The sequence below is a fragment of the Gossypium hirsutum genome, chromosome A10 (assembly GCF_007990345.1).
Source record: "Gossypium hirsutum isolate 1008001.06 chromosome A10, Gossypium_hirsutum_v2.1, whole genome shotgun sequence".
Taxonomy (NCBI): Eukaryota; Viridiplantae; Streptophyta; class Magnoliopsida; order Malvales; family Malvaceae; genus Gossypium; species Gossypium hirsutum.
Window position 1 is genome coordinate 74,745,068 of NC_053433.1, and position 22,053 is coordinate 74,767,120.

The 22,053-nt window shown below is 37.4% G+C and overlaps 1 non-coding gene across 1 annotated transcript; it reads left to right on the forward strand.

Annotated features, from left to right (window-relative positions):
* The first annotated feature begins 2,587 nt into the window (after nt 1-2,587).
* LOC121209318 (small nucleolar RNA R71) lies at nt 2,588-2,694 on the forward strand. The gene has a single exon (XR_005904436.1). It is a non-coding gene; the product is annotated as a small nucleolar RNA R71 (small nucleolar RNA).
* Nucleotides 2,695-22,053: the final 19,359 nt, after the last annotated feature.

Consider the following 22,053-nt stretch of genomic DNA (forward strand, 5'->3'; position numbering starts at 1 on the left):
ATGAAGTGACATTTCTCCCAGTTAAGCACAAGGTTCATTTCCTCACATCTTATTAAAACTCGTTTTAAATTTTTAAGGCAGAGATGGAAAGAGTTACCGAATACTGAGAAATCATCCATAAATACTTCCATGATATCTTCCACGAGTTCGTCGAAGATGGCCATCATACAGCGCTGAAACGTGGCAGGAGCATGACATAATGCAAAAGGCATTCTACGATAAGCGAACGTACCATATAGGCATGTGAATGTCGTCTTTTCTTGATCTTAAAGAGCTATTGGGATTTGAAAGTAACCAGAGAGTCCGTCTATAAAGCAGTAGTACATGTGCCTAGATAATCTTTCCAACATTTGGTCAATGAATGGCAAGGGGAAGTGATATTTTCTTGTGGTGTCATTTAGTTTCCTGTAGTCAATGCAAACTCTCCATCCTATGACTGTCCTTGTTGGGATTAATTCATTTTTCTCGTTGGTCACAACTGTCATGCCTCCTTTCTTAGGGACAACCTGCACTAGACTTACCCAAGAACTGTCAGAAATACGATAAATAATTCCAGCATCTAGAAGTTTAATTACCTCAAATTTTAAAACTTCCTTCATGTTGGGGTTCAGTTGTCTTTGAGCTTGCACACACGGTTTGTATTCATCTTCCATCAAAATTTTGTGGGTGCAAAAAGAAGGGCTGATTCCTTTAATGTCAGAAATTTTCCAAACTATGGCCTTTTTATGTTCTTTTAATACTTGAATTAATTCCTCTTTCCCCTTGGGTTGCAAGTTAGAAGCAATGATAACTGGTAATGTAGAATTATTTCCAAGGAGGGCGTATTCCAAGTGGTTTGGTAATTGTTTAAGTTCCAGTTTAGGAGGCTCTTCAATAGAGGGTTTTTACTTAAGTTCATCGTTTATCTTAATGCCCTCATATTCTACTCGTCTTGAAGAATGCTCATTAGGTTCATCATCTGTCTCCTCTTCTTGAGCTAAATACAGTTTCGTCGTGTCTTTCTGTACAATTTCCTGAAAAGAGTCTTGAGTAGTATGATCAATAGAGTCAATAAAATAGCATGAGTCATTCTGTTCCCTGGAAAATTTCATAGCATCAAAAATTTGAAAGATAATCTCCTTGCCACCTACTCTAAGTACCAATTTACCGTTACCCACATCGATTACAACCCTAGCAGTGGCTAAAAATGGGTGCCCTAAAATTAATGGCACTTCCACCTCTTCATCCATGTCAAGCACAACAAAGTCAACAAGAAATATGAATTTATCTACTTTCACAAGTACGTCTTCTATAATGCCCCTAGGATATTTAACAGATCTATCAGCTAATTGAATACTCATCCTAGTAGGTTTAGGTTCCCCAAGACCAAGTTGTTTGAACATTTTATATGGCATCAAATTAATGCTAGCGCCTAAATCAGCTAGTGCTTTCTCAACATTCAGACTACCAATTAAGCAAGGGATAGTAAAACTTCCTGGATCTTTTAGTTTGGTTGGCAGCTTGTTTTGGAGTATGACTGAGCACTCCTCGTTGAGTTCTACTGTAGATAAGTCCTCGAATTTCCTTTTATTTGTTAGAAGCTCCTTCAATAATTTTGCATATGTAGGCATCTGCGAGATGACTTCAATAAAAGGTAAGTTGATATGTAATTGCTTAAAAAGTTCAAGAAACTTACCAAATTGTGCATCAATACGGTCTTTTTTTAATTTTACTGGGTATGAAACTGGAGGTTTGTATTCCTTAGGCACTAGTTTATCACTATTTTCGGGTTTTTCTTCCCCCCTTTCGCTTACCACGGCTTCTTGTGTTAGCTTCTTTTCAGATTTCGCTAACACTTTCCCACTCCTTAGTGTAACTGCTTTCACATGCTCTTTCGATTTGGTGTTACTAGGTAAACTTCCTAGTGGTCTTTCTGAAATCAGTTTGGATAACTGGCTTATCTGAGTTTCGAGCCTTTGGATTAACGCTTGTTGATTTTTTAAGTGCTGTCTTGGTGTTCTGAAAACAGGTTTCTGACACCGAAATAAACTTTGAGAGCATCTCTTGAAGGTTCGTCTTCTTTTCCTGTTGATAAGGTGGTTGTTGAAAACCCGAAGGATGTTGTGGTCTTTGATTTCCTTGATCGCCCTACGAGAAATTAGGGTGGTTCCTCCAACCTGCATTGTAAGTGTTACCATATGGATTGTTTTGAGATCGAGAATTGTTACCCATGTAATTTAACTGCTCGTTATCCATGTTGTGGCCATAAGGTTGGTATTCCGAATTGCTTGATCCACCTCCACTTGCTTCGCACTGCATTACTGGGTGAACCTGTAAAGAACTAAGAAAACCATCAATTTTCTTATTCAAGAGTTCTACCTAATTAGAGAGCACGGTGACCGAATCAACATTATAAACACCGACTGTTTTTGTTGGTTTTGTCCTCATGACTTGCTACTGATAGTTATTCAGTGACATCTCCTCTATAAACTCATAGGCATCTTCAGGTGTTTTATTATTGATGGTTCTACCAGCAACTGCGTCAACCATTTTTCGAGTCGAAGGATTCAGGCCATTATGGAACGTTTGAACCTGTAGCCAAAGCGGTAACCCATGGTGAGGGCACCTTCTCAGTAAGTCTTTGTATCTCTCCCATGCGTCATAAAGAGTTTCTAAGTCCATCTCCACAAATGAAGAGATATCATTACGTAATTTAGCCGTTTTAGCCAGCAAAAAATATTTTAATAGAAATTTTTCGGTCATTTGTTCCCAAGTAGTAATTGATCCTCGTGGTAATGAGTTCAACCACTGTTTAGCTTTGTTTGTCAATGAAAAGGGGAATAACCAAAGACGAATGGCATCACCAGAAACACCATTAATTTTAAATGTATTGCATAGTTCTAAGAAGTTTGCTAAGTGAGCGTTGGGATCCTCATCCTGCAAACCATCAAACTGAATAAATAGCTGTATCATTTGAATTGTTCAAAAGTATTTGCAGCTACAGCAGGTCTAACTATGCTCGATTCAGTTCCTGTTAAAGAAGGTTTAGCATAATCATACATAGTAGGTGAAGCAGGATTTTGATTAACCGCAATTGCACGGGTTTTTAGCCATCTCTTCAGTTGGGGGTTGAGTATCGTTCTCTTGTTCATTCTCTGTGTATCTTAAGCCTCGCCTTATTTCTCTTTGATGTTTGCGAACTGTGCGATCGATTTCTTCGTCAAAAAGCAGTGGTCCTGACGGGTTTCTTCTAGTCATAAACTATAAAAACCTGCCAAGAGAAAGAAAAAAGTAAATTAATAAATAATAATTAAATTAAATTAAATTGCAAGAAAAATAAATGGCTAAAGTAATAAAAATTAAGCGTTCCTTTTATCTTAGTTCCCCGCCAACGACTCCAAAAACTTGATCGCGTTATTTCGTGGTAGGCTTTAAATATTTATAATTAATCGTTCTTGAAACTAACTATTATCACGATGTAGGAAACCATACCTATCGAACAATAGTATAGTTTTAGCAAGACCGGATTGTCGAACCCAAAGAAACTAAAAATACTAGTAATGACTGTCTTTTTGTTATCTAGCCTAAGAATAAAGAGGTTTTGTTTTAACTAACTAATTATCTAAAATAAGAACTCACAGAGAATAGAATTGGGGAATTGCTTTTGGGAAAATAGATTGAATTAAGACAATACCTAAAGAAAAATCAACCTAGACTGTACTTGTTATTTTGGCTCTGAATCGGACGTTTTATTCATTTAACTCGTTCCGTAGAGATCCCTAAGTTATGTTATTATCCCTATTCAAGACTAATAACGTCTAATCCCTAGATTGAATAATTGAGACATTTCTCTAATTAACACCCTAGGGTTGCATTAACTCGATCTATAGATCCCCTTATTAGGTTTCACCCTAATCCGACAAAATCTTGTCACCCTATGTCTAGGTGCACAAACAACTCCGCTTAATTATGACAAATGTACTCTTAGACAGGGTCTATTCCTCCTCTGAAGAAGAGCTTATCTTGAATCAGTATCTTGGGATATCAAAACAAGAATTAAGAACACATAATTAAGAACAAGTTAAATATTTATCATACAATTCAGAAAGTAATAACAAGATTCGCCTTAGGTTTCATTCCCCTTAGGTATTTAAGGGTTTTAGTTCATAACTAAATAAGAAAACATTTCAGAATAATAAAGAATACAAAACATAAAGAAAACCCAAAACTCCTGAAGGGGAAATTGAGGAGAGATCTTCAGTCTTGATGATGAATCCGGTTTCTGAGATGGATCAATCGGCTTCCTTGGAGTAATTCCTTACTCCCTATTCTGTGTGCCCCATTTTCTTCCTCCTCTAGGGTGTATTTATAGGCTTCAGAATGCCTAAGATCCCTCAAAATTAGCCTTTTCTGAATTGGACTCAACTTGGGCTCAACGGGGACATGCCCGTGTGCGATTACTTCAAGCCATGCTCGAGCCTGCCAAATTGACACTGGCGTGTGGTCTGCCCGTGTGAGGAGGTCCAGGCCACGTTAATTTCATACTTTGGCCCATTTTCTCTGTTTTTGGCCCGTTTCTCGTTCCTTTCGCTCTTCTATGCTCTCCTAAGTATAAAACATGAAATTAAAGCATTAGGAGCATCGAATTCACCAATTCTAATAGGAAATCATCCATAAAATGCATTAAACATGGGGTAAAAATATGTATAAATTATGATTTATCAGGTTCTAACTGGTTTCTTCTAGTCATAAACTATAAAAACCTACCAGAAGGAATAAAGGAAAATTGAGCAACAAAAATTAAAATAAAATAAGTGGCTAAAGTAATAAAAATTAAACGTTCCTAATATCTTAATTCCCCAGCAACGACGCTAAAAACTTGATCCGTGATATTCGCGACAGGTTTTAAATATTTATAACTAATCGTTCTGGAAACTAACTGTTATCATGATAAAGGCAAGTGTACCTATCGAACAGTAGTATAGCGTTAGCAAGACTGGATTGTCGAACCCAGAGGAACTAAAAGTACTAGTAATTAATTTCTTTTTATTATCTAGCCTAAAAATTAAGGGATTTGTTTATCTAAACTTAATTAACTAAACTAAGGGTGCACAGAGATAAAATTGGAGAAAATACTTTTAGGAAAAACTGATTGATTAAGACAATACCCAAGGAAAAATCCACCTAGACTTCACCTGTTATTTGACTCTGAATCAGACGATTTATTCATTTGACTTGTTCCGTAGAAATCCCTAAGCTATATTATTATCTCTCTCGAGACTAACAAAGTCTAACCCTAGGTTGATTAATTGAAATCTCTTTCTAATTAACTCCCTAGTGTTGCATTAACTCGATCTATGGATCCCCTTATTTGGTTTCACCCTAATCTAGAAAAATTTTGTCACCCTATGTCTAGGCATGCAATCAACTCCACTTAATTATGACAAAGTTACTCTTAGACAGAGACTTTTGCTCCTCTGAATAAGTGCATCAAATTGAAACAATATCCTGAAATATTAAAGCAAGAATTAAGAACACATAATTAAGAACAAGTCAAATATTTATCATACAATTCAGAAAATAATAACAAGATTCATCTTAGGTTTCATTCCCCTTAGGTATTTAGGGGGTTTAGCTCATGATTGTAAAGGAAAACATCTCAAAAGAACAATGAATACAAAACATAAAGAAAACCCGAAAACTCCTGAGGGAAATTGAAGGGAGATCTTCTGTCTTGAAGGGGAATTCAGCTTCTGAGATGGATCAATCGGCTTTCTTCGAGTAATTCCTTGCTTCCTATTCTACCTCTCCCTTTTAATCCTCCTCTAGGGTTTTATATAAGCTTTAGAATGCCTCCAAGCCCTCAAAAGTGGCCTTTTCCGAATAGAATTAGAATTGGGCTTGACAGGGACACGCCCGTGTGACACGTCCATGTACAATAGCGTCAAGCCATGGTCAAGGCTATTAAATAAGCACGGGCGTGTGGTCATCCGTGTAAGTCGTGCTTTGATTCTACCAAATTGACATGGCCGTGTGGTCTACCCGTGTAAGGAAGTCCAAGCCGTGTTGATTTCCCATGTTGGCCCATTTTCTCCATTTTTGGCCCGTTTCTCGCTCTTTTTACTCTCCTATGCTTTCCTGGGTATAAAACATGAATTTAAAGTATTAAGAGCATCGAATTCACCAAATCTAAGGATAAATCATTCATAAATGTGTTAGGCATGGGATAATAATATGTATAAATTATGGTTTATCTGTTTAGTAAATTCCCATGAAAATAATAGGCATCATAAACACATTGTAACATATACATTTAACGTGAGGTAAATTATCATAAATGTCATTGTAAATTTCACAATCCAATCATGACATGGATATTATATAAAACTTTAACATCGTACTTGCACAAACATAACCTCACCGAAGGGTTCATCACATATCGAACTCATCAAGCATAAGTTTCACATACATACCTATCCCAACTTGTAACATACCATGGTCTTTCATAACATTGACATTTCCTTCACATTTCCTGTTGAACCACTTGGAATAATAAAGGATACTCAGTATATCTTACACACATAGTAATATACCAATGCCATATCCCAGATATGATCTTACATGAGATCTCATATCGATGCCAATAGCCCAGCTATGGCTTACACGAAATCTCATATCGATGCCATATCCCAGATATGGTCTTACACGTAAACTCTAATAACCCTAATGTCATGACATTCGTATCCTAACTATTCCTAGATATTTTTCATTTAAGGCATAAATAATAATGCATTATTTACATACAAACTTACCTTGGTACAGAAATAGTAAAAATAGATTTAATCATCAATAACCTTGTTTTTCCTCCGATCAAGGTCCAAACTTTGTTTATCTTGATCTATAATAGAAAATTTAGCTTATTTAATTATCACATTACTCAATTCAGTCCAAAAATCATACTATGCCAAAATTACATTTTTGCCCCTAAACTTTGACATATTTACTTTTTTGTCACTAGGCTCGTAAAATGAAATGCATTCAATTTCTTTGTTACCCAAGCCTAGCCGACCCATACACATGCTCATATAAACCCACATTTTTCATCAAATCAGATTTTTACTACACATTTTACAACTTTTACAAATAGTCCCTTTTAGGTATCTTCATGAAAAATCACCTAGTAAAAGTTGTTTATTACACATCAAACTTTCATTTTCTACCATTAAACATAAAAATACATGCATGTCACACATGGATAAATTTTTAAACATGAACCCTACTTCAAAATAATGGTAGAAATGGAAAGATCGGGTGAATACGACTTCAAAAACGTAAAGAGCATTAAAAACGGGGCTAGGATGCACTTATTATCAAGCTTGAAAGTTGAAGAAACCCTAGCTATGGTGTCTTGAAAATTTTGGCTAAGGGAGGAAGAAGATAGACACAATTTTGACTTGATTTTTCCTTTTTATTCTTTTATTTACCAAATGACCAAAATGCCCTTTTAGCCTTTCTCTAAAATTTTATCTCTCTATGCCCATTTTTGTCCAACAACTAAATAAATGGTCTAATTTCCATCTAAGGACCTCTAATTTAAAATCTCATATCAATTGGACACCTCTAACATGTAGAACTCAACTTTTGCACTTTTTACAATTTAGTACTTTTGGCTAAATTGAGTGCCCAAACGTTAATATTTTTAACTGAATTTTCACAAAATCATTCTGTGAAATTGTAGGCCATGAAAATATAATAAAAAAAGATTTACTACGTCAGATTCGTGGTCCTAAAACCACTGTTTCGACTAGCCCCAAAATCGGGTTGTTACAAAAGGAACATAGAATCAAGTAGCAGACCATCTATCCAGGTTAGAAGCTGAAAAGTAGGATGGTAATGTCAAGCTTATTAAGGAATACTTCTCATATGAGCAATTATTAGTAAGTGGTCTGCTGCCACTTGATCTTAACAGCCAAACAAAAAGGAAATTCCTTCATGATGTAAGATATTATTATGAGGATGAACCCTTCCTATTCAAGCAGTGTGCTAATAAAATAATGAGAATGTGTGTCCCTAATAATGAAATACACAACATTTTGCAACATTTCCTTTCAACCCCTTATGGGGGACACTTTAAAGGAATGAGAACTGCTACCAAAGTACTTCAATCAAGATTTTATTGGCCAACTCTATTCAATGATGCCCATAGCTTTTATAAAATATGTGATCGATGTCAAAGAACTGGTAATCTTTCAAGAAGACACGAAATACCATTGGAAAACATTCTAGAGGTTGGATTGTTTGATGTATAGGAATAGATTTTATGGGTCCATTTCCACCCTCATTTGGCAACCTATACATACTAGTGGCAGTCGACTACGTCTCCAAGTGGGTAGAAGTTATAGCCTTTCCTACTAATGATGCCAAGTCGGTGATGAAGTTCTTGCACAAAAACATCGTCACGAGATTTGGTACATCTCGAGCCATCATCAATGGTGAGGGGCTCATTTTGATTACAAACTTGTCCCTGATGCTTTGCACAAGCATGGGGTGAAGCAGAAACTTGCCACAACATATCACGCACAAACTAATAGACAAGCTGAGATTTTTAACAGGGAGATCAAGTAGATTTTGTAAAAGGTGGCGAAACAAACTCGAAAGGATTGGATGAAGCCTTGTGGGCTTATCGCACTGTCTTCAAAACAATGTTAAGAATGTCACCTTTTAAGCTTTTTTATGGTAAGCTATGTCATCTGCTTGTTGAGTTAAAGCACAAAGCATTTTGGGCTATTAAAAAGCTGAATATGGATTGGATAGCTGTTGAACATTAAAGATTGTTTGAGTTGAATGAAATGGAAGAATTTAGAGCCCAAGCTTATGAGAACGCTAAGCTCGATAAGGAAAAGAATAAGCGATGGCATGACAAGAGGATCATGCCAAGGCAATTTGAATAGGGGCAACAAGTGTTTCTATTTAACTCAAGATTAAAACTATTCCTGGTGTTGTAGGCAAATTTCAACCCATTTACAAAACATACCCCAAGCCCAATACCTATACAGAAACCCAAACAAATTAAGACCCAAATACCCCAAGCCCAAAAGAGCCCTAGCCCAATACAAAAAAATCAGAAAAAAGAAACCCTAGTCGTTCGGCCAACTCCTCTTTGTCCCCCCACTTGCCTCTGACTACCCTACAGCACCGACCACCAACTCGGGTCAAATCCACCGCCACTAGTACCTGCAAACATTAATGAGACAAGACAGAAAGCAAGTAGCATGTAAACGGCTATTTAAAGTCGAATCCAAAACCATTGTGTTTTAGGGTTTTTTTGATAAATGAAAAACAACTTTCGTTTTAAATATATGAGCAAAAACAGAGAAATCAAAATACCGAGAAGCAAAGTCTAATAACCTAAGGTGATTGTTTTTTATTTACTATTTCATTTTTATTTTTTTCTTTCTTTTTTTTTCGAATACATTGACAGGCATTAATATATATATTATAGATACATATAAAAAATAAATAAAAAAATTACACATACCTGTTCGAATTTTTAGCCACCGTATCGACGGTGGCAGATCGGCGACGGCGGTGGTGTGCGGTGGCCCTCCTGGCCGAGATCTGGGATTTTCCCAGAGAGAAAGGGAGAACTCTCCCTCTTTTTTCTGAAACAGCAAGGAAATGAATGATTTAAAAAAAAATTGGGTTTTATAGGCTGATCGAAACTGCAGCGTTTTAGCCCTCCCCACAAGGCGTAAAACGACTCGTTTTGGGGTGGAGCGGGCTGACCCGACCCGTCCGGCATGGGATCCACGTGTTTTTGAAGCGGTGGGGTTATTTGCGCTTTTGGCCCCTCTGCTTTCACATGACTTCGCAATTAAGTTTTTTTTAATTTTAATCTTACCCTGGAAATTGTCCTGCTTTTCAACTTGGTCCATGGCCACGTGCGACATTTCAAGACGGGGGGAATATTACATTTTCAGTACTTCTAGGTCGTGCTCGTGTTGCAATTTGGTCGTTTTCTTTTTATTTCTTTTGAAATTCGCCCCAAAATTCGTTTTTGTTTTGATTTTCGTCCCTCTTTTACTTTTTCTCGTTATTTTATTTTAATTTCAATATTATATATGCTATTAAATTTTATTATTATTATATTTACTATTAGCCTTAGTATTATTTTCACTTAATACTTATATGTATATATATTATATAGTATTATTTTTTAAAATTAATACTTATATGCATATATTTATATAATATTATTAATAGTTGATTTTTAACATTATTATTTCTAATATTTACATACTACGTAAATATTTCAACATTATATTATGCATACATTTTTTTACTACGCGTATATATCTTTTAATATTGTATTTTCATTATTATCTATATATATTTTTAATACTACATTTTTTTATTTTCTATTATTACGTATACATTTTAATATATATATATGTATATACTTATATACCGTTATTATTAGTTTTTTTTATATTATTATTGTTTTCAATAAATATTGTATATATTTTAATCTAGTATTATATGTTTCACATATATATGTTCCCTACTATTTTACAATTACATTGTTACCATTATTATCATGTTGTAATACCATATGTATTATTATCTTTTTATACTATTATTTATATTGTTATTATTATTATCGTTTTCGTTGTCATTGTCATTTTTATTTTGCCATGTTTTATTTATTTATTTATTTATTTATTTATTCACTTATGTATTCGATTATTTCATTTTCTTCATGCATTTGTTTACATTTACATATTACTAAACTTTGTTATTATTTCATCTTTTATAATTGCTCATATTATTATTTTTGACACTATCACACCTATGATTATGTTATTATACATATTAATACCATAATTTGCTTTTATGTTTTACTATAAATCATGTTATTTTTTTACTCATTGTATTAAAACAATTCTTTCATAAAAGTAATATCCTGTACTAGGTAATTCGAGATAATCGTGCCCTAACTTACTGGGTTTCGACATTTCTCATTTCACCTAAATAACAGAATATTCTTTTAAATCGCAATACGAGTTTTAAAGGACTACTTATTTTCAGAGATACGAGGTGTGGTGCCCTAACTTACCGGGTATGACATTTTGTTACCTCGAAATAAGATTTTTCACAAATAAAGGCAATATTCGGTGTTCAGAAATTCGAGAAAATGTGCCCTAACTTACTGGGTTTCGATTTCCTCGTTCACTCTAACTAACCGAATTTCCTTTTAAAAGAAGTTAAAATATATTAATTTTAAATAGAAGGCAAGCTCAGTCTCAAAGTTCGAGATGTCGTGTCCTAACTTACTGGGCATGATATTTTATTACTTCGGGATGAGAGGGTCCGTAGCATCCATTTTAATTTATTCAATCATTTTAAATAATACAAAGAGGGATCATATTTTAAATTCTTTCAAGTTTTCAAAATTTTCAACACTAAGACACTAATTAATCAACTAGGTACCAATCTTGGGCGTTCGAGGGTGCTAATCCTTCCTCGTGCGTAACCGACTCCCGAACTCGTTTTTTGGTTTTCGTAGACCAAAAAATTATCATTTTAGTAAATCTTAACTTTTATTAAAATGATTAATTTAAGATGATCCGATCACACTTCGTCAAAAAGGATTGGTGGCGACTCCCGTTTTAATTTTCCAAATAAAGTCGATTCCCTGTTCTTTAAAAAATGATTACAACAGCTTGGCGACTCCACTGGGGACCAAATGAGAGAGTCAAGACACAAGTTGATTAAATTTTGTCTTTTTATCGAAAATTGGAAATTTGGTTTTGAAATATGATCCTTTCGTTGCATTTCATCAGCTATTTTTGTGGTTTATGATATAATACCTGCTGCGTTGGTTTGAGTATTTAAATAGTTTTGCATATTGCATTGCATGACCACTGTGGTCACACCCTTTTAAGTGGGAGCAAGAAACTACTCCTTCGTGAGGTTTTCACCTCCGTGCAGGATAGTGGGTCGCTTTCGGGATACATCCGTACCTATGTCTTCGTGAGATTTTCATCTCCGTGCAGCCATAGGGAAATGTATTCCCCTGAACTGAACTCGGTCTGTATGAGCCTATAATGGGTGAAGATCGAGGAATCTACTGGTTTAGGTACCTTTACTCTAGAACCAAACCCAATCTAGCGAGACTTAAGAACCCACCCTAGGTAGAGTCACTCTGAAACCCTAGTGGTTACCTGAGCAAGTGTTATATCTATTATTCTTTGTTTGCTTTAAACTGCGTATGAAATACTGACTTGCTTTGTTTTACTTTGATTATATTTGCATGGCATTTTCATCACAAAAGGTGTTGATTCACATTCGGTTGCTAAGTAGATAGCTTATCATGGAAAAGGGGTTTTTTGATAAAGTAGAGGACAACGCGGCTGTCCGGATATGGGCTGAGGCAACACAACAAGAGAAAGGTGACAGTCTTACCGAGGGGTACGTGTCAGAGTTGTGGGATTTTACTCAGATCAGCGTAACTCAGAATAATCTCCAAGAGATGAAAGAAATTTGGGGTCAGTGGGATGATGAGGTCAAACAGCTATTCTATTGTCATTACGGTGATTTACCTTATCTGCTCGATGTCAAGGTAGATGAACGCCTATTTCGCGCCCTTGCCCAATATTGGAATTCTGCTTACAGTTGCTTCACTTTTGGGAAGGTAGATTTGGTACCTACTATAGAAGAGTACACGACCTTGCTCCATTGCCCAAAGATTCAGGATGATAGAATTTATTCCAGACCTGCCAACGTCCCAGTATTTTCAAAAAAGCTGATGAACATCACAGGGATGAGCAAACAGTGGGTTACAACCCGAATTAAACAAAAAGGAGATTGTAAATACATTCCTTGGAAGAACCTGAGGGATCTAATCTTAGCGCACCCCGATGTGAAGAAAAGGGTAGATTTCTTCGCCCTAAGCATTTATGCACTGGCTATCTTCCCCAAAGCTTTGGGGATATAGACGAGGCAGTTTTCGATCTTTTTGACAGGCTTGGTAAAGGGACCACACCTATACCCGTAATCTTGGCTGAAACTTTCAGATCATTGAATCCTTGTTGAAGAGCGAGTGAAGGGAGATTTGTTGGATGTGCACAGCTCTTGCTATCTTGGTTCCACAACGATTTTTGGAAAGTGGAAAAGGTTTCGTATCGTATCTTCTCTAAAAATTACTCTCTACTGAAAGAGTTAATAGCTACACCGAGGCGAGATGATATTACAGAAGAAAATTGGATGACGGTTCTCCAAAATTAGCAAGAGGAAGATGTTGAATGGAGAGCCCCGTGGATGGTTCCTGATGAAATATTATATCGATACGGAGATTTCAATTGGGTTCCCTTGTTAGAAGTATGGGGAGCCGTCGGGTGTGCACCTCTGCTTGCATTAAGACAGTACAGATCCAGACAGTTTACACCACCAACATACGGGTTAGCTCAGTGCTAGTTCGTATTCAAGGGGAATAATTACAAAAAGAAAGTTCACGAGGTATCAAATGCCTGGAACCAGACTCGTAGGATGAAAAAGTTTTCTGCTAATCCCATGACTATCCCTGAGTACGACCGGTGGTGGGATCAGAGGATTAACGACAACATCACTACGTTAGATAAAGGAAATCCTCGATCGATAGAAGAACACTTGAAAGTAATCCCATCTGAGCTAGAAATCATCAGGCAAGATTTCGAGAGAAAAAGTCGGGAGCTAGAAAAAAGGATCGAGCAATTGGAGGAAGAAAAAATGCAGCTAGGGTTAATGTCGATGTTCAGAAACTATAAGCTAAAAGACTTAGTAAAGGAAAAAACAAGGTTGAAGAGGACTTGGACAGTTTGAAAACAGACTATAAGAAGCTGCATAGGTCAATGAGAACTGTCGGGTTAGGAAAAACATATGAACAGTGGCGGCAGGAAGTAAAAGAAGAGAAAAGCAAAGCCAACCAATAGGAAGAAAAACTCTGCGATGCTCAAGCTCGAGAAAGTTCTTTAAAAAGAAGTTTGGTAGAAAGCCAGAATGAGAAGGAGGGGTTAAAGATTCAGGTATTAGAGTTAGAAAGGTCCTTGTATCAGTATCGTTCGCGTAACTCTGTAGTCGAGTTGAAAGCTAGTCAGAGCAGAATCGAAGAATTAAAAGAGAAGATAGAAGAACTTCAAACGGTGCTGCAAAATCGTGAACTTCAGATTGAACTCCTCGAGGTAAATAATGAGTGATAGAAGGAGCAACTTCATCAATATCACGATCAGATCCGAAACAGGGACTACGTCGTGGGCGAAGCTTTGACTCAAGTGCGAGAAGTGGTGATCACTTGCAAACATTAGCAGTACAGGCCGATGTGCTGAGTTTAAAATATGAGTCAGAATCAGACCGAGGCCAAGAGCTAGCTTGCCTTTTAGGTAGGTCAAGGCTTTAAGTATCAGGGCCAAGCCTTAAATGTAATCCATTTTATGTAAAGAAACTTGTTTTCTAGAAAAGTTACTCTAATGAAATCGAATTGGAATCAACGCTTTTTTCCATTCATTGCATCCATTGCATTCATGTATCAGCGTTGCATCATACAGACTAAAACTCACAAAAAACCCTAAAAATCATGGCAGTTACCCTGGAACATCGTTACGGTACAAGAGGAAAAACAAGAGCAATGGACCAAAGGTTAGAGAGATTGGAACAAATGCAAAAAGAGATGCAGGATCAACTACAAGCACGTATGCAAGAACAGCTGGCCAAAATCCAGCAAGATGTGAGGGACCAAATGCTAGAGTCCCAAAAAAGTATGATGGATCAATTAATGCATCTATTGGCTAGCGGACTAGAAAAAGGGAAAAGCCCCTTGATCAATACGGGAGATGATAACGAAGATCCTACCTACCCTCTGGGTTTTGCCCCAGCGGACGTTCAGACACAACCTGATATGTACCCAAGAAGGCCATCGGTCACAATTAGGCCCCAACCATTTCAAGCTGGTGTTTCAGCACCGATGAATTATCAGGCTGGCTCGGGCTCCAATCTGGGGGATAACCCGAATAACCCTGTGGTCCTCAATCTCGATGAAGTAAAAGAAACAGAAAAGACAAGGGTAGAACTCCCGAAAGAGCTTGAAGAAAGGTGTAGATGGTTAGAAGAAAAATTTAAAGAAATGGAAAGCACCGACTATCGTGGCGGAATCGATACTAAGGAATTAAGTTTGGTTCCGGACCTGGTACTCCCTCCCAAGTTCAAAACTCTAGAATTTGAGAAGTACAACGGGACTAGCTATCCCGAAGCTCACGTCACTATGTTCTGCAGACGAATGGCAGGCCATGTCAATAATGACCAACTATTAATTCACTGCTTCCAAGAAAGTCTGGTTGGGGCCACTTCTAGATGGTACAACCAACTGAGTCACGCCCAGATCAATTAATGGAAAGATCTAGCACAATCTTTCATGAAGCAGTATGGTCATGTGGCAGACATAGCCCTTGATAGAATCACTTTACAGAATATGGAGAAAAAGCATAAGTATGCCCAACGATGGAGTGAGGTGGCCACACAAGTCCAACCCCTTCTGTTGGAAAAGGAAACCACTATGCTCTTCATCAACACCCTGAAGGCACCTTTTATTAACCATATGCTGGATAGTGCAACAAAGAGTTTTTCAAACATAGTAATGTCTGGAGAAATGATAGAAAATGCGATAAGGTGTGGGAAAATAGAGGCTGGAGAAAACATCAAGAGGTCAGCACCGAGAAAGAAAGAGCACGAGGTGAATAATGTGAGCACATATTCGAAATCGATCACCGTAGGCCAACCAAGGTCGACAACCACTGGTCAGCAGGTTCCACCCAGACAAGAGCCCAATACAAAGCAAAATAAGGAGAAACTCCAATTTACGCCCATTCGAATGACGTACAAGGAGTTATACCAAAGTTTATTCGATGCACATGTCGTGTCTCCCTTCTATCTAAAACCAATGCAATCTCCATACCCCAAATGGTATGACGCAAATGCCCAATGTGAATACCATGCGGGAGCCACAGGACACTCGATAGAAAACTGCACCACTTTCAAGAAATTGGTTGAAAGACTCATCAACATGGGCATCGTGAAATTCGATGATACGTCTAGTGCAGAGAATCCATTACCCAACCATGGGGATAAGGGGATAAATACGATAATCGAGAGTTCGGGGAAAGAAATTAAGATGAATATTGCAGAAGTGAATACCCCGTTGAAAGAAGTATGGAAGAAAATGGTGGAAAGATGGTTGATAACACAAAATTCAAGGGTCAGACCCCAAGAAGCAAAGAATTATTGCGAGTTTCATGATTAAGAAGATCACGAGATTCAGAAATACAGCGAATTCAGGACTTTATTACAAGGATTGATGGATAATAAGGAGTTGGAATTCTTCGAATATGTCGGGAGCCCAGAAGAAACAGATGTGTGCCTCCGAAGAGGGGTCGACGAAGGATGTTTACAAAGTCAACCACCCAGTGGTTATCATATCGCATCCAATAACGAATGAAGCTGGGGCACAAGTTGCGCCAAAGGTCATAATTCAGAAGCTCGTTGCTTTCCCTTATAAAGATAGCAAAAGGGTACCGTGGAACTATAACTACAATGTGACAATCCCGGGAGAGGAGTTCCCGATTAATGCATCAGAGAAAGGTCAAGACGAGGGTTTTTATACACGCAGTGGAAGGCGTTATGATACCCCAAATACAAAAGTCGAGCAGGTTAAAGGAAAATCATTGGCAATTGAGCAAAAGAAAGAGAAGCCGGCAGGACCTGAACCAACTGTAAATGAATCAGTGACTGAAAAAGAAGCGAAAGAATTCTTAAAATTTCTAAAGCACAGCAAATATAGTGTCGTAGAACAGTTGCACAAACAGCCAGCTTGTATATCGGTACTGGCCTTACTCTTAAGCTCCGAAACCCATTGCAGCGCATTGATGAAGGTGCTGAATGAAACTTATGTTGCTAACGATATCTCTGTAAACAAACTGGACCACTTAGTCAACAATATAAGTGCCAACAACTTCATAATCTTCAATGACGATGAAGTACTGCCAGGAGGCTGAGGATCGACTAAAGTTTTGCATATCATGACTCGCTGTAAAGGGTATACATTACGAGGGGTATTGATTGACAATAGGTCTACACTAAATGTCCTACCCCTATCTATGCTGAATAGTTTGCCAGTGGATAGTTCCCATATGAAGACATGCCAAAATGTAGTGAGAGCATTTGATGGCACGGAAAGGAAGGTAATGGGGAGGATTGAAATACCTCTCTTAATCGGGCCAAGCACGTACGAAGTAGATTTCCTGGTCATGGACATTAAGCCTTCGTATAATTGCCTATTGGGGACGCCATGAGTACACTCAGCAGGGGCAGACCCTTCATCGCTGTACCAAAAGTTGAAATTGGTAACCAAAGGTCGGTTAGTAACGATCGATACTGAAGAAGACATCATCGCAGCAATAACCAGTGACGCCTCATATCTAGAGGCAAATGATGAAGCAATCAAATGCTCTTTTCGATCTTTAGAGTTTGTGAATGCGACATTCATTACCGAAGGAAAATAGGATTCCAATGCCCAGGTTATCTGAGACTACAAGAATGAGACTACGGCTAACTGTGTTAGCTGAAAAGTGGCCCTACCCGGAAGAGGACTCGGAAGATACCTCCAAGGAAGGATTAATGTACCAATGATGAAGGATAAACAAGACCGTTTTGGGTTAGGATTTAAGCCGGACACAAAACAAAGAAAGAAGGAACTTGAGAAGAAGCAAGAGAGAAGGAAAGCGTGATTGAGCGGGGGAGAAATCGAATGGGAACCAATGATCTTCACCCATATTTCGAAGACTTTTGTGTCTAGAGGAGTCATTCACCCCGAGCCGAAGACGTCGGGAAAGGAAATCGTGGAAAGAATGATGAAAAATTTGGACATCAATTCCACATACGAAGAAGGAACTAGAGTAGAAAATTTGTTGGGCATTCGCCCTTATGAGCCGAGAAGTGTTCTGAATAATTGGACTGCGGAAGAGATTCCTGTAGTCTTTAGAACTAACACAGAGTAATGTTCAAAACACACTTATTGCTCTAGGCCTAGGAGTAATAAGAATCCCTTTTGTGAAATAGGCTTATGTTCAAAAATCGTTATTTCAATTAAATGCATCCTTTTGTCTTATTTTTTGCAAATATTCTTTTATTCTTTCATTCATAATCATACCATACATATCATTGTTCTTAGATTCTCTTGTTCTTTGTATCTTCCTTCGCACCTACAACAGGTCTCCATATATCAACGATATGAGCGACATTGCTACTAGCTCAGAGTCTCCTTTTGAGCGGGATATGTGTCTAGAGGGATCTCAAGACTTTGAGGATGACAGAGACTGTGACTTATCCCCTGATTTGTTAAGGATGGTAGAACAAGAAGAGAAACAGATTCTACCCCACAAAGAGATAGTAGAAGTCGTGAACTTGGGAGATGAACTAGAAAAGAAAGAAGTAAAGATCGGAGCCTGCATTACCACAGAAACAAAGCGAGACCTTATTGAGTTACTCCAAGAGTTCAAGGATGTCTTTGCATGGTCGTATCAAGACATGCCTGGGCTAAGTACTGACATTGTGGTACATAGGCTCCCCATCAAAGAAGAATGCAAGCCAGCTCAACAAAAGCTTTGAAGGATGCGGCCTGATGTTTTGTTGAAAATAAAAGAGGAGGTCAAGAAGCAATTTGATGCTGGTTTCTTACAAGTAGTTAAGTACTCAGAATGGGTAGCCAATATTGTCCCCGTGGCTAAGAAAGATGGAAAAGTACAGATATGTGTAGACTACAGGGATCTGAACAAAGCTAGCCCGAAGGATAATTTCCCGTTGCCTCATATCGACACCTTAGTGGACAATACAGGAGTTTACTCACTTTTTTCCTTCATTGATGGTTTCTCAGGGTACAATCAGATAAAGATGCATCCTGAGGACATCAATAAGACCACATTTGTAACCATATGGGGAACATTTTGCTATAATGTGATGCTGTTTGGACTGAAAAATGCGGGAGCAACATATCAGAGAGCCATGGTAACCTTGTTCCATGATATGATGCACAAAGAAATTGAAGTCTATGTTGACGACATGATCGCCAAATCTCGGACAGAAGAGGAACATGTGCAAGTCTTGAGGAAATTATTTTTGAGGTTGAGGAAATTCCAGCGGAAACTCAATCCAGCAAAGTGTACCTTTGGGGCCAGGTTAGGAAAACTGCTAGGATTCATGGTCAGTGAAAAAGGGATTGACATTGACCCAGATAAAGTTAGAGCCATACAAGAGCTAACTCCACCGCGTACTCAAAAAAAAGTCTGGGGATTCCTAGGAAGACTAAATTACATCGCTTGATTTATTTCGCAACTAACCGAGAAATGTGACCCCATATTCCATCTCCTTAAGAAACACAACCCTGATGTTTGGGACGAGGACTGCCAGAAAACTTTTGACAAGGTTAAGCAATATTTGTCAAATGCCCCAGTGTTGACACCATCTAGTCCAGACAAGCCATTGATACTGTATTTAGCGGTGTTTGAAAATTCTATGAGATGTGTGCTTGGCCAGCACGATAAGTCAGGAAGGAAAGAAAGAGCGATATATTACCTCAGTAAGAAGTTCACTGAGTGTGAAGCAAGATACTCACCAATTGAAAAGTTGTGTTGTGCCCTAATCTGGACAACCCGAAGACTGAGACAATACATGTTGTATCACACAACTTGGCTAATCTCTAAAATGGATCCTATGAAATACTTGATGGAGTCAACTGCTTTGAACGGGAGAACGGCCCGATGGCAAATTCTACTTCCTGAATTCGATATAGTCTATGTGAACCAGAAGGCCGTAAAAGAGAGTGCGATAGCAGATTTTCTAGCTAGTAGAGCCTTGGAGGACTACGAGCCTTTGAACTTTGACTTTGTCGAAATCATTTTTTAAAGGGGTGTTTGAAAAACGGGGATCGACTTTTGAAAAACGAAAATGGGAGTCACCACCAATCTTTTTAGGTGTGATTGGATCACCTTATAAAATGTTTTGTTTTAAAACATTAATTTTGGCCTACGAAATTATGAGAAAAATAGGTTCGGGAGTCGGTTACGTACGAGGAAGCATTAGCACCCTCGTAACGCCCAAAATTGGTACCAAATTGAATAATTTTTTGTCTTAATGTCAGAAAATTTGAAAAGATTTTAAAACTTGAACAATTTAAAATTGAAACTTGAGATTCCTTTGTTCTGAAAGTATACAAACATCACATCCAGCATGTTAGGACACGATGTTTTAAATCCTCGTAACTAAAATTATCTCATGATTTTGAAAATTTATTAAAAGGATATTTGGTTATTTAGTCAAAAGAAAAAAATCGCAACCCAGCATGTTAGGGCACTATTTTCCGAATTTCTAAACACCAAACATTGCCTTATTTAAGAAAAACTTTTTCAATTAAATGAAATATATTTTTTAAAACAATGAATAATATAGAATTTAATAAAAAAAATAATTTGATATAAATACTAAAATTATTAAAAAATAAAATATAAAAGAGAATTAAAAAAAATTAAGGAGATAGGGATTAAATAAAAAAGTTGAAAACGAAGATGAACAAAGAATAAATAAGAACAAACAGTAGAAAATAAGAATGCAAGAGGGAGAGAAATTTGAGTGAATGCTCTCAAGAATTCTTATTGCTTCCCAAAACTCAAGTGAAGTCAAGTTTTTTTACAATGAGGGGAGAGGCCTCTATTTATAGTTGAGCCTCCCCAAATCCAACGGTACAGATCAATTACATCAACGGTTAAGATTAAAGGATATCTACAAATTAAATCTCCAAGATTACAAAATCATATCTTCTAAGATTGTATATCATATCTAAGATTGCAATCATATCTAAGATTGTATCATATCTAAGATTGCATATCACATCTAATATTGCAAATCATTGAAGATTATATTTCCATATGAGTCAAACTTGTAGATGGACCTTAAATCTTTTCAAGTAATGGGCCATTCCGATCGGGCCAAATTATATTTGTAATTCTGGACTGAACTTGGACTTTTTTGGGGGGGTTTATTATTTTTGTTTTTGGACTTATTTCTGGGCCCGGGCAAAATTGAGTGTCTACAGCTGCCCCTCTTTGCTCATTGCTATGTAACAGGAATAGATCAAAGACTATAAAAAGACCAATTTTGCCCGGTCTTGCCGAGTCTTGAGTTCTTGATCTTCTTTAAATGGCCACTTGACGGTTTCAATCTGCTTCTTGCAAACTCATGACTGTCATGTTGATATCTTCGATCTACTCTCCATCGAACACAGAGACGCCAAATCTGCTTCTTCAATTTGTTCCTGACAATACAGAGATGCCAAATCATCTTAGATTTGCTTCAGCATAATCATCTGAAGGTTAGATCTGCTACGTGTTTGCCCTTCGTCGAATATGTAGACGCAAAACTTCGATTTGTTTTCTGACAATACAGAGATGCCAAATCATCTTAGACTTGCTTCAACGTAAACACGTGAAAGCCAAATCAACTATGGTTTCAATTTGTTCCTTGTAAACACAAGGATACCAAATTATCTTGGATCTGTTTGAGAACATTGAGAGTCAAATCTTCTATGTTCTCGATTTGTTCCTTGTAAACACAAGAATGCCAAATCATCTTGGATCTGCTTCAGCATAAACATCTGAAGGCCAGATATGCTATGTATCTGCCCTCCGTCGAATATGGAGACGGCAAACTTCAATTTGTTCTCTAACAATACAAAGATGCCAAATCATCTTAGACTTGCTTCAACATAAACACATGAAAGCCAAATCAGCTATGTCTTCGATTTGTTCCTTGTAAGCACAAGGATGCCAAACCATCTTGGATCTTGCTTCAGTATAAACATTTGAAGCCCAAATCTGCTATGTCTGTACGTCCCCAGCAGAGTCGCCAAGCTGTCGAAACCATTTTTTAAAGGGGTGTTTGAAAAACGGGGATCGACTTTTGAAAAACGAAAACGGAAGTCGCCACCAATCTTTTTAG